General features: G+C 36.3%; 1 protein-coding gene across 1 annotated transcript in view; it reads right to left on the bottom strand.

Annotated features, from left to right (window-relative positions):
- Positions 1 to 12,878, bottom strand: part of ROBO2 (roundabout guidance receptor 2) — a 1,697,359-nt gene that overhangs the window by 1,445,489 nt on the left and 238,992 nt on the right. The window lies entirely within an intron of this gene.

Here is a 12,878-nt window from a genome sequence, read left to right as displayed (position 1 = left end):
ATTATTGTCAAGTAGGTTTATAAAAATAAATCTGGTATTTTCAGTATGAGAAAACCTCTAATTTCAACGTTGAAAGTTCCTAACCTGATAAATATAGTCCCCTTAAATCAATACTGAACATTATATTTATGGATAAAAACTAGAAGATTCGACATTAAAATTTGGAGGTTAAGAAACTAAGAAAGCCCACTATTTCTTTAACACTTTGAACATCAGAATTTCTGGGCAACATAATAAGATGCTAAGAAAAAAGAAAAAAAAAGAAAGGAGAGAAAGAAATGTAATAATTATCATTATTGTCAACTAATCTCATCATCCACGAAGAAAAACTCTATTAAAACATTAATAGAGTTCTATTAAAACAGTAGAAGATTTAAGCAACCTTGATGGATCTGTGTCCTATGCTTAAATTCTCTGACACAAATTTGTCATCTAGTAATCCATTTTAAAGAATTAATCATGGATGTGATCAAGTATAAGAGACAAGTATGTTTTTACAGCACTATCAAAAGAAAAATAGAAAATAATATACACACTAATTAATAGGAGAGATTTGGTATCAAAATATTTTTGAAGTCAGGCAATAACATGAAGGAATAATATAGAGATGCTGAGTAAAAAAAAAAAAAAAAATATATATATATATATATATCAATGTACAAAAGTATATATATGTTGTGGTCCCTATTTGGGATTTTATATGAATATACAAGGGGCACAATGTTGGGAATAACGATTATGCCAAAATGTAAATAGTTAAGTTTTGAGATATAAGATTATAAGTAATTTCTCTAATTTCTGAAATGTCTATAAAGTAGGAAAACAACAATAAAATACAATAAAGTAATTTGTTCGTGCCAAAGAGATAGGCCAAATCAAAGATATTTCATTGTCATGTTCCTGCTCTTAATGCTATGCTAGGTTGATAGTGTGCTGTCCTTACTCAATTTTCCCTGTCTTAACACACTACCTGACACACAGCATGCATCCAATAAATTTTTATTAAGCATTGAGCTATCAAACAAAGAAGCACTTCCACTTATATCTCCCCTCCCAATTTCTACCCAAATTAGTCAAAACTTCTTTTCAGTAGTAGCTCAGGGTAGTAGGAATTCAGTCCACCTAACTAAAGACTGTACATAACATTATCAAATCACACAATATCATATCCATACTTTGTTGGATTTAAATGAGATAAAAATTTAGATGGAGACTTCAGTGAAATTGCATAGCTCACTCTTTCATTTAATGTGTTTAAATGCATGTGAAGCATCGAGAAGTATGGCAGATACTGAGGCAGATATGTGTAGGAATCATGCTTTTGAGCATTTCAAAGTCAAACAGGGGAGATGGAGACAAGTCAAAAACGCAGTGACACATGACAATGTCTACAAGGAAGTAAAACCAAGGGCACTATGAAAGCACAGGAAAAACAGCGTGGGAGCTTCAATTTGGCTAAAAGGGGAAAATGCACTATTATGCCTAGGGGGAGGTCAGGAAATGTTTATCAAATGGGTTTTCTCTGAGCAAAGGAGAATGGAAAGAAAAAGTTTACATCATAAACATAAAGAGAAGTGTGTCCTGGGTCTCCAATGACCTTTACTCCTGGGGGAGCATAGCACTACAATAAGCAGGATCCTTCAGGAGACTCAGTGTTTTGGAGACATGCTGTAATATTAACCTGAAATAACAACATTTTAGCTCATAGTCAGATATGCTATCAACTTGTTTCACTTTATATCAAGCAATGGTATATTTTAGAAATTTTATTAAGTTTACAGGTTCAAAAATATGCACTATAGAAAAAAAAAATAGGCACTATAGGGGCACCTGGGTGGCTCAGTGGGTTAAGTATCCAACTTTGGCTCAGGTTATGGTTCATGAGTTTGAGCCTCACTCGGGGCTCTGTGCTGCCAGGTCCGAGCCTGGAGCCTGTTTCAGATTCTGTGTCCCCCTCTCTCTCTCTCCCCCTCCCCCGCTTGCACTCTGTGTGTGTCTCTCTCTCAAAAATAAGTAAACATTAAACAAAAAAATAAAAAAGAAGAAAACAGGCACTATAGAAAATAAAACCATACTCTAAGACACATAGAATAAGGAAAAAACAAAATAAGAACCTTTTATAAAATGTTTTTTTAAGGAATCAGATTTGATTAGAAACTTTGATATATTCAATAAATTTGCTCTTTGACTTTTTCAGCCTTTTCTGTCATCAAATCACTCTATTTTATTTTATTTTTTTTATTTTTTTTAACGTTTATTTATTTTTGAGACAGAGAGAGACAGAGCATGAGCAGGGGAGGGGCAGAGAGAGAGGGAGACACAGAATCTGAAACAGGCTCCAGGCTCTGAGCGGTCAGCACAGAGCCCAACGCGGGGCTCGAACTCACGAACCATGAGATCATGACCTGAGCCGAAGTCGGACGCTTAATCGACAGAGCCACCCAGGCGCCCAAATCACTCTATTTTGAAATATATTGTGCTCTCGGCTAAGAATGAAAAGTGACTCTAATACTGCCCCCTCCCAAAAGGAATCTAATTCTGCCTTGTGAAAAAGCTCATCTGTGCAACTTCTGCATGCTTAGAAAAAACAGAAACTGTAGTGTATCTTCCTTTGGATTCACATAACTCTCTAAATGCATTGATGGCATTCGTTATAAGGTACCCTGATAGTTTTAAATTACATGAAAAAAAGAATTCATTTAACAAGTTAGAAACTTTACAAGAAAAGGTTCACAATGAAATTTAAATATCAATGGGAGACAATGGCAAACCCAGGCCAGGCTGTGCAGGTGTTTATTGGGGCCTTCACCTTGGTAACTTCCACATCTCTGTGATAACTGCCCCCAGCAGGGGCCCAGTTTCTGATGTGAGCCTTTTAATAAAACCCTTAATGTTCTAAACTGAAGGATGGTGCAAAAACCATTCTAAAATAATTGCTTAAAAAATCTGAAATTTAATTCTTGTTTTCTTAAAGCCTCCGTTTAAAGCCTGACTTTAGATAAGGAATGTCTGAACTGATGAAATCTTTTGTATTAGCAAGAGAACTGATTCTTTCTCTCCAAGGATGTACTTAATGGGCTGCATACAAGAATTTGCAGTGATTCTATTTGGCTCCCATTGAAATACAGCTGTTTTTGTGCTGCTATAGCAAAAATACCATGGACTGGGTGGCTTAAATAACAAACATTTATTTATCATAGTTCTAGATGCCAAGAAGTTTAAGATCAAGGCACTGGCAGATTTGATGTCTGTTAAGAATACTTTTACTGGGGGTGCCTGGGTGGCTCAGTCGGTTGGGCGTCCGACTTCGGCTCAGGTCATGATCTCATGGTTCATGGGTTCGAGTCCTGCATCAGCTCTGTGCTGACAGCTCAGAGCCTGGAGCCTGTTTCAGATTCTGTGTCTCCCTCTCTCTCTCTGACCCTCCCCCGTTCATTCTCTGTCTCTCTCTGTCTCAAAAATAAGTAAACGTTAAAAAAAAATTAAAAAAAAAATACTTTTAGTGGTTCATAGATGACAGCCTTCACTCTGTCCTCACATGGTGAAGAGAGAGAGCTCTATACTCTATATACCTTTATAAAGGCAGCAGCTTCCAGGGATACCTGGGTGACTCAGTTGAGCCTCTGACTCTTGATTTCTGTTCAGGTCATGATCTCATAGTTTATGGGTTCAAGCCCTACGTCAGCCTCTTTGCTGACAGTGCAGAGCCTGCTTGGGATTCCTGTCTCCCTTTTTCTCTCTCTGAGCCTCCACCACCCACATTATACCTCTCTTTCTTGAAATAAACAAAAATAAACAAACAAACAAAGGCATCAGTCTCAGCATGGGGGCTCCACCTCCAACATCTCATCAAAACCCAATTACCTCCAAAGGATCTACCTCCAAATATCATTACACTAGGATTAGGCTTCAAAATATGTATCTGGGAGAACACAAACATTCAAATGAAAAAAAAATATATATATATATGCAACATATATGCAACATATATGCAACATATATATATGTGTATATATATATATATATATATGTATATATATACACATATATATGCAACACTTCACTCCATCCCTTCCATTCAAAGGAATTATCAATACTTGCTCAGTTTATTTCATCACTTATCAAATAGCTTCAAAAAAAGACTGATGTTATAAATGCAACTATAGCAGTTTATAAAGATATTAGAGCCATAAATATTTGGACTTTCGTGTTCTGAAGTATATTTCATCTCTATTTGGAGACTGCTGGTCTGGAGATTTGATAAGAACACATCTAAAGTCAGAGAGAGGAGGTAAGGGGACCTGGGTTAAAGCAAGAACAGAGAGGATAGAGAAAAAGAATGTTAAGGAAACAGAACAGTTGGAGAACAGGTTTGATAGGAGGTAGTGGGGTCAATGAGGTAAAAAAGCTGACTCCCAGGTTCCTGGCTCACGTGATTCTGGGAAGAGTTCTGTCATGACCTGAGACTGAGCACGTGTTGCCTAACAATGGACAAAGCCATCTGAAATGTGAAGCAAGCCTCTCACTGTCATCCTTTTACTTCCTGTGGTCCTGAGATGAGTAACATCTTTTGGTCAGGAGACCTTCTCTGAGAGATTATAAACACACAAAAAATAAACCTTGGAAACAAGGTTTTAGTCACCAAAAGATCAAAGAAAAAAGATTCAAAAATTTAGAAAGCACCTGGTCACTGCTTTTCTGATAACACTCTGGGCCCCTGGAAATTGTGTTGTTCCCATGAAAGGCAGATAGCAACATGAGACTGAAGGGGGAAATATATCCACATGAGCCTGGAACATACTACAATCACATTAGCACAGATTCCACAAATATTCAGAAAAATGTGTCTCTTTATAACTTAATATAGAATACATTTCATCTGAAAATAAAATTGCTATCAATTCTTGATTATATAGCTACAGAATACATGCATGTGGGTTATTATGCTATAAGAAATACTTTTATTTTTCAATTAATGGCCTTGCTGGCTCACAATACTCTGTTTAACCTGATTTTGTGTCCTGGCTGAACTGACCCACAAATCTCATAGTTGCCCTAGAAAAGCTCTCTATAGGCAACGTATGGCATTGCCTCAGAAGTCTGAACTAAAAAAGGTAGAAGGTTTATATAAATAACAGCAAAATGTTATTAACAAATTTTATCTTATTTTATTTTATTTCATTTCATTTCATTTATTGTATATTATTTTGTTTTTTAAATATTTGTTTTGAGAAAGTGAGAGAGTAGGGGAGGGCCAAAGAGGGAGAGAGAGAGAGAATCCCAAGCAGGCTCCACACTGTCATCACAGAGCACAACACAGTGCTGAGTCCCATGAACTGTGAGACCACGACCCCAGCCAAAATAAAAAGTCTGACGCTCAACTGACTGAGCCACCCAGGCGTGCCTATTTATTTATTTATTTATTTATTTATTTTTGAGAGAGAGAGAGCATGAGCACGGGAAGGACAAGGGAGAGGGGAGACAGAGAATCCCAAGCAGGCTCCAGGCTCCAGGCACAGCCCGACACAGGGCTAGATCTCATGATGGAGAGATAACAACCCAAGCTGAAATCAGGAGTCAGACTCTGAACGAATTGAGCCACCCAGGCGCCTCCAACAAATTTTATGTTAAAAGTTAGAGTGGACATAGGAGCTTATTAAAAAGTTGATAAGATGTTAAAGAGAATCTAGTGATGGATGGAGTTGGACACTGAGACTGAGAAAAATGACCATTCTTTGGGGTCAGAGAATACCAATTTTCTCTGCTCACAAATAAGGATTTTATATATGCACACGAGCACACACAAGTAGGCACACTTTAATTGTAGATATTTTTAAATGTTTATTTGGGGGGGGGTGTAGAAAGAGAGAGAGGATGAGCTGGAGAGGGACAGAGAAAGAGAGGGAGACAGAGAATCCCAAGCAGGCTCTGCACTGACAGCATGGAACCCAATGCGGGGCTTGAACTCACGAACTGTGAGATCATGACCTGAGCCAAAATCAAGAGTTGGATGCTTACCCGACTGAGCCACTAATTACAGGTGCCCTAATTACAGATTTTTTTTTTAATTCATTAATTCTGTGGTTATGGAGTAGTGCCTACCTAAGGCTGTTGTTGAGCCTAAGGCCCACATTGCAATAGCAGCATCTTTGCATTGAGAGGCACGTCTGTCCCTTTCACCTCTCTACTTTACACTTAGCACAGATGTAGTTTCAATGTATTTTTAAATGCCTTGTTACCTGATGCGAGAAACTTATTTATACTTACAAATTCCCATTCCGGAGTGCAACTCAGTATGGGCCTGCGTAATGAGTATACACCATATCTACAAAAACATATCAACAAATATACTATTTTTGTTAAATTTTGTATCTGTATGGCTACTTTTGCAGTTTGATAAATAACTTTACTGTATGGTCTAGACAAATAAACTTTGAAATTCTTTTTTTTTTTTTTCTGTACTTTAAGCACTTGGAAGACATCGTCCCCTTACTTTCTTATTTCCTCTTACTTTTAGTATACAGTTCTCTTATGAGAACATGGCTGCTATCTTAAAACCTCATCTCATTCCATAATATTTACTACAACACTTACGATGTTCTGATTCAGAAAAGTAATCTTGAAGGACATTTAAACTAGCAGGGGGAAATGGTAAAGCTAACAAAAAAAAAAATACTGTCAAAAATGATAGATCTGAAATTTAGAACTTTAGAAAGAAATAGGCTGGGAGAAGCAAAATTGTATCGTTTAGCTTCCTAGTAAAATCAATACATCTTTTGGATTGGGGAAAAAAAGGTAACCAAGTTGTCTGACAGTAAAAGGTGGAAAAGAAAATTGTCTGCAGTGAAAATGGTTAAAAAAGCACCAAGTAGTTTTACAATTAGGTTTTCTTCGCAATAAATTCAGGTACCTGTCATATCTACTCACATCTTTGTTTAATGTTTCTGAGGGTTTTAGATATTACTTACATTGAATATTTATTATTTTAAATTTTTTTCATTGTAAGATAAATTAAACCCAACAGAAAGGTATGTATAGCCTAACAAATTAGTTCAAGACCTACAAACTTGTAACCACAGCTTTTCAAGATATAACTTTGTTACTCATCCTTAGAAGCTGCTGCCATGGGCTGAATCCCAATCACATCTCTCCTCTCCCTCCTGAAGCAACCACTTGCCTGACTTTAATTGTAATCCTTCCTTGTTTTTCTTTTTAAAATGATTTATCACCTAAATGTACTTCTGTAAATATTATAATTTTATTTTGCTCACTTTTAAATCTTGTTATGTTTTTACATTTTTTCTTTCTTTTTTTTTTTTTAAGTAAAGAGTTTCCTTTCATCTTTTTTCTTTCCCAGAGGAATCTTCTATAGTCTTGATTCTGCCAGTTGCAATCACATAGTGCAATTCAATATGTTCTTCTAGTCTCTGCATGTCTTTCAAATTAGAGGCTGGAGCAGACTCAGTTTCTCTTTCGTGAGACTAGAGATAGTGCTATGTTGTTTTTATTTTTAACTTTTTTTAATGTTTATTATTCATTTTTGAGAGATGGAGAGAGAGAGAGAGAGAGAGAGAGAGAGAGAGAGAGAGAGATGCAAGTGTGGAAGGGGCAGAGAGAGGGAGGGAGACACAGAATCTGAAGCAGGCTCCAGGCTCTGACCTGTCAGCACCAAGCCTGACACAAGTCTCAAACCCACAAACTGTGCGATCATGACCTGAGCCGAAGTTAGATGCTTAACTGACTGAGCCACACAGGCACTCTGGTAGTGCTACATTCCTGCATCAGGACACCCATAATGTCTGGTTGCCTACCCTTCTGTCATATTAAAAGCCATTGATCATGTAGGCCTATCTCTATTCATTTATTGGGGTTGCCAAAATGGTGATGTTCTAATTGTGACATTTCTTTTGAATGTGCTACCTGTGATATGTTTGCAGAGACATTTCTCAGGTAGTACTTGGCTAATAGTACAGTTCATGTAGGAAAGGTAGGATAAGTATTTTCCTTTATTTACCAGTTTTTCAGATATCTTTAGTATGGCATTTTTCAACTATTCAGTTCAAATTTCTTTCTGTGTTTCCAATCAAGCATGACTTTATTCAAGCTATCAATCATGATACTGAAATAACTACAACATGCATTTGTCCAAATAGTATATTGCATAAAATCAACCAAAAAGTCAACAGTTGCTGAAAAGAAGATCAATATGTTTGTGTCATTACCCCTAAAACATGTATTTATCTGCCTGGAAAAATAAATGTTTATTTGTATTAAAATGGAAGGGAGAAGATGGTTAAATATCATAATGTTTTCAGAATTCTTCAAGACTAGTTGCAATTTGTGGCCTAATTCACTTACTTATCCTCAGTGACCTACTAACAGACTGATTCTCTTTTTATATATAATAGAAAGCATGGAGAGTATCTTGAAAAAAAGAAAACCAAATATCCTCAAATCTCAACTTCTCCACTATTCTTTAATAATAATCTAATCTGAAAATGGCTCAGCTGGCAAAATAATTTCTAAACAGATATCATGCCATTGCCAGTGAGAATCTTCTCTTACACCTGTTTAGTTTTCAATCTTTATATTAATTTGAAATCCCTTCAGTATTATATTAGTAAGAGTTGTTGTGTTCTTTGAACTTCTATCTAATCTTTCAAAGTAGTGTGGCCATCCTAAAAATCACTGAAAATTTTTTTTAAGTTTAACATATTGTGGTTTTTATTTAGTTTAAAATGGAAAATGCACTCAGCTTCTCAGTATTCCCAGGATGTAGAACAGTCAGTGAACCACCAAAACAAACAAAATAGGAAAAAATCACAATATTGATGAGGAATGCACAACAAATATAAGAATATAAAAATCACTAAGAAAATGAAAACTATCTAAACAGTGCTTTATATTCAATTACTTTAATTTTAGGTATGAAAGTAAGCCATGTGATATGTTAACTTTTTAAAAATTCTGAACATGTATGAAAATCACTGAAATTTTGACTTATCCATCCCACAAATGCCTACATGGCTACACAAATATATTTAAGTCTGATTTCAAATAATACCTTCAATTCATCTTAATTTCCACCAGCACTACGACCCCCCCCCCTACACATACACACAAAGATGAAGAATCTCAACAATAAAAGAAAAAGCAAATGAAATTTTTATCTAGTTCTTTGGGGAAGTCCCTGCTGCTTTGGGGCAAGATCACGAAGGCAATGTTGTGATTTGGAAATATCTGTTCAAATCTCTCCTACCCCTTAAAACACTTCATCTTTTTCTCCTTTCGACTCAGAACACAATATTGGCATTTTTTTTTTCCCGGAGTGCCAGGACAATCTCCTCCTACCCATTATGTTGTATCACTCAGTTCTGATTGCATTGCAATGGTTCAACTATGCATTTAGTTCACCTACGAAGAATGTGTATTAGGTGTCTAGAAAGAGAAAGAAATCTGTTACACAAATTCTTGTTGAAGTATGGCAGACTCAAGGTATGATCCAAATGTTCCTATGCTCCTGTACAGGCACAAGCTTCCTCTGCAGCTGGGTTATAGCTATTTGATCAGTTTCTTTGCCACTGGGATGTAAATAAAAGTGACATGAACCATTTTCAGGCCTGGTGCTTAAAATCACCCTACATGAATCTGATGTTCTTTGATCTCTCTGTGGAGACTTTGGCAGCCTGGGTTCCAAACAACATAGCTAAAAGATGGAATTTGAGTCACTGGAGGGGAAAGACCTGATCCACATTGACAACATGTGAGGGGAAAATAAACATATTTTATGTTAAGCCTTGGGGATTGTATGGTTTGTCTTTTGCAATACCTACTATCATTCACTCCAACTAAAACAAAGCAAATGGCTGAATACATGCACTTTGTATTTTTAGAAGAAATGGCAGGAGAAATTTTGCTTTAGGTTACTGCCCTTGGTTATGTTTTTATCGTATCTTCAAAATAAAGAACAAGACAAAATCCAGTCATCTTCCCTAATTAATGTTTGGCTGTCCATTTATTTGATTTCAGATGAAACTGAAGTCAAATATGTCATTCCTCCTGGTATAAAAAGAGCCAGTTTATAGAGGTCAACAGACATGTGTTTGAATTTCAGCTCTGCATTTCTCCAGGTGTGCAGCTGTGGGCAAGTTATTTAGCCTCTATGGGATATAGCTTCCTTCCTCTACACTGGAAATAAAATTTTTTTTCTTAATGCTGTGAACCCTATCAAGAGCATAATCATATAATTCCCTTCCCTTACCTGTATTTCTTTAATTGGATTTTCATGGATCCACAAGCAATTCATTCACTATCCATATTATCTACTCACAGTTAACTAACAACATAATCTAATAACTGAGGTTGGGTTATCATATTATAACCATTACTGCCCCAAAGACAGCCTGGTATATTAAATTAATAACAGCTATACTAAGATCTAGTATAAAGAAGATCTAAATATAAATACCGGTATTGCTCAGTTATATTGGGAATTAGCATAAATTTGTAAGTCTCAGTTTTCACAAATGAAAAATGGGGATAATAAAAGTAATACGCACCTCAAAAATTATATTGAGTAAGTAAAAATGTGATTAGAAGCAGCTAGCAACATCTTGCGACAAAACAAAGATTAGTTCTCCACCTGAAATTTTACAGGTATTTATGAATTCCAAAAATCTTCAGAAATCTTCTTTATTTATCACTGTTAGGTAATTCTAGTTTGTAAGAATTCACTGGGGACTTAAATTGATAAACTGATTCATCAAAATTGAATCACAGAAAACCCTAATTAAGTATCTCATACTATTTCCATGCATAGCATTAACACAGATACATACATTAGAAGGACAATCCCCAAATCCCTATCTAAAATTGAAAAGAATTCCTCTGAAAGATTTAATAGCTCATATCAAATATTCCATTTAACATTCCATTCTATATACTCCATCAATCTTTTGATTGACTGACTTTGAAGCTCTATTAATGCTTCCTACAGTCAAAGTTTTAATGGAGTTTAATGGAACTCATCCAAATCTATAATAGCATATTCCCCCTAAATTAACTTATAACCCACAAGTTAATGAAATGAATGCAGCTACCATTTACCCAGAGGGAGTCAAAATGCAGGTCTCATCACCAGGGAAATAGCCTAGTGACTTAGTTCCCTTCAGTTCAGCCCTGGGACACCTTAACCCGGAAGGTGCATTAAAAATGCTACTAAAGCCCCATGCATCCTTTAACAAGATCATTGGGCACAGAAGAAAGGTGTTTAAAATCTCATAAGGAAATTTAGTAATTGCACAAAATGAACCAAAATTTCAAGACCAGTGGCAAGGTCTTAGGTTTATTTTATTTTTGGTGTAGCTCTTTACACCTAGTGAGACACCTGATAATGTTTATTGAATAAACCAATACATATGTGCTACTTTAAATAAGCTGCAGTTAAATAAAGGTACTAAAATCAGAATTCACAATCAATTTACATTATACTATATTTTCCTTCCTGAATACAATGTCCCAGGAATGGCTGGTTTTCCCAGAAAAGGGTTTGTCGTCTCTGAGTTCAGAAGTAATCAAGTGTTTGGGAAATAGGTCGTTTGAGGAAAGGCTACAGAGCTGAATTTATTTACAACAGGGAACAGAAGGCTGACAAAGTATATGGTGGAGGTGCTGGAGGCTGGGGGATTTACAATTTTCAACTATATAAAGCAATAGCATATGGGAGGTGTTAAGCAGCTGTTCTATTTCTGCTCAGGAAATAGTTATGCTTAGGAGCCCTAGCCGGCAGAAATAGTACCAATGGATCAAAGTTACAGCCAGGCAAATATTAGCTCATCATATAAAAAGAGCATTTTTAAAATTAGAGCTGTTAGAAATTGAAATAGGCTGCCTTAGGAGGTAGCATGCCCTGATGGCTCTGGTGCCTCACTGAACAGCCAGACTTGGCATATCTCTATTATAATGCTATCCCATTTCAGTGTGAAAAGGAAAGACAAAACAAGGGAGAGGGAGACAGAGAGAGATTAAGGTTTCCATATAAGCATTACCAGGAGACAAGCATGATCCCCAGCAGCGATGGAAGAGTTTTGTTTATGAAGATGTCTTAATGGGGCATTTTAGTTACGGAAATGAGGGCTTCAGTAACTATTATGTTATGGTAAATAATTTTCTAATACAGTTGCAGGGATTTTGAAGTTTTTCTCTGACTACAGTAGAGAGGAAAGGGAGATGAAAAATGGACAAGAGGGAAGATGTAGGAAAGGAGAAGAGAGACCCAGCAACATGGTGAAATTAAGGAACCTTGGAGGAATATGACCTTGAATTTTTAAGAATAATGGTTGTATGATTCTCAATTCAAGGTAGTTTCCTACTCTATGCTATGTTAAACTCTATTATTCATTCATTCAACAAATATTTACTGGCTACCTACCATGAGGCAGGCAGTTTCCTATGGTATGGAAATTCAGTGGGGAACAGGACACTCTCATAGATTTCAGTTCTAATTATGATGACACATAGCAAACAAGTAAACTGATTAATATATAAGATGATAAGTAGTGAAAAAGCACAACGAAGAAAAAGTCAAAACTGGTAAAAGGCTGATGTGTGACTCAGCAGAAAGTGGTATTTTAACACCTCATTGGGAATACTTTTCCTGATGAGGTGGTATTTGAGTGGATACTTGAGGAAAGGAAGAATTCTCCATGTGGACACATAGAGGATGTGTTTCAGATGGAGGTAACAGCGAATGCCAAGCCCCAGAGTTGGGAAGGGATTGCATGTGCTCAAGATCAAAATTAGCAAGGACAAGAGAGAGAAGAGCTGATGTCATGAGGGCAGTCTTTCAGGGTTTAGGCAGGCAGTGATGATATTCTGAT

Source organism: Panthera onca, chromosome C2 (genome assembly GCF_046562875.1).
Source record: "Panthera onca isolate mPanOnc1 chromosome C2, mPanOnc1 haplotype 2, whole genome shotgun sequence".
NCBI classification, from domain to species: domain Eukaryota; kingdom Metazoa; phylum Chordata; class Mammalia; order Carnivora; family Felidae; genus Panthera; species Panthera onca.
This window is presented reverse-complemented; position numbering and strand designations above follow the sequence as displayed.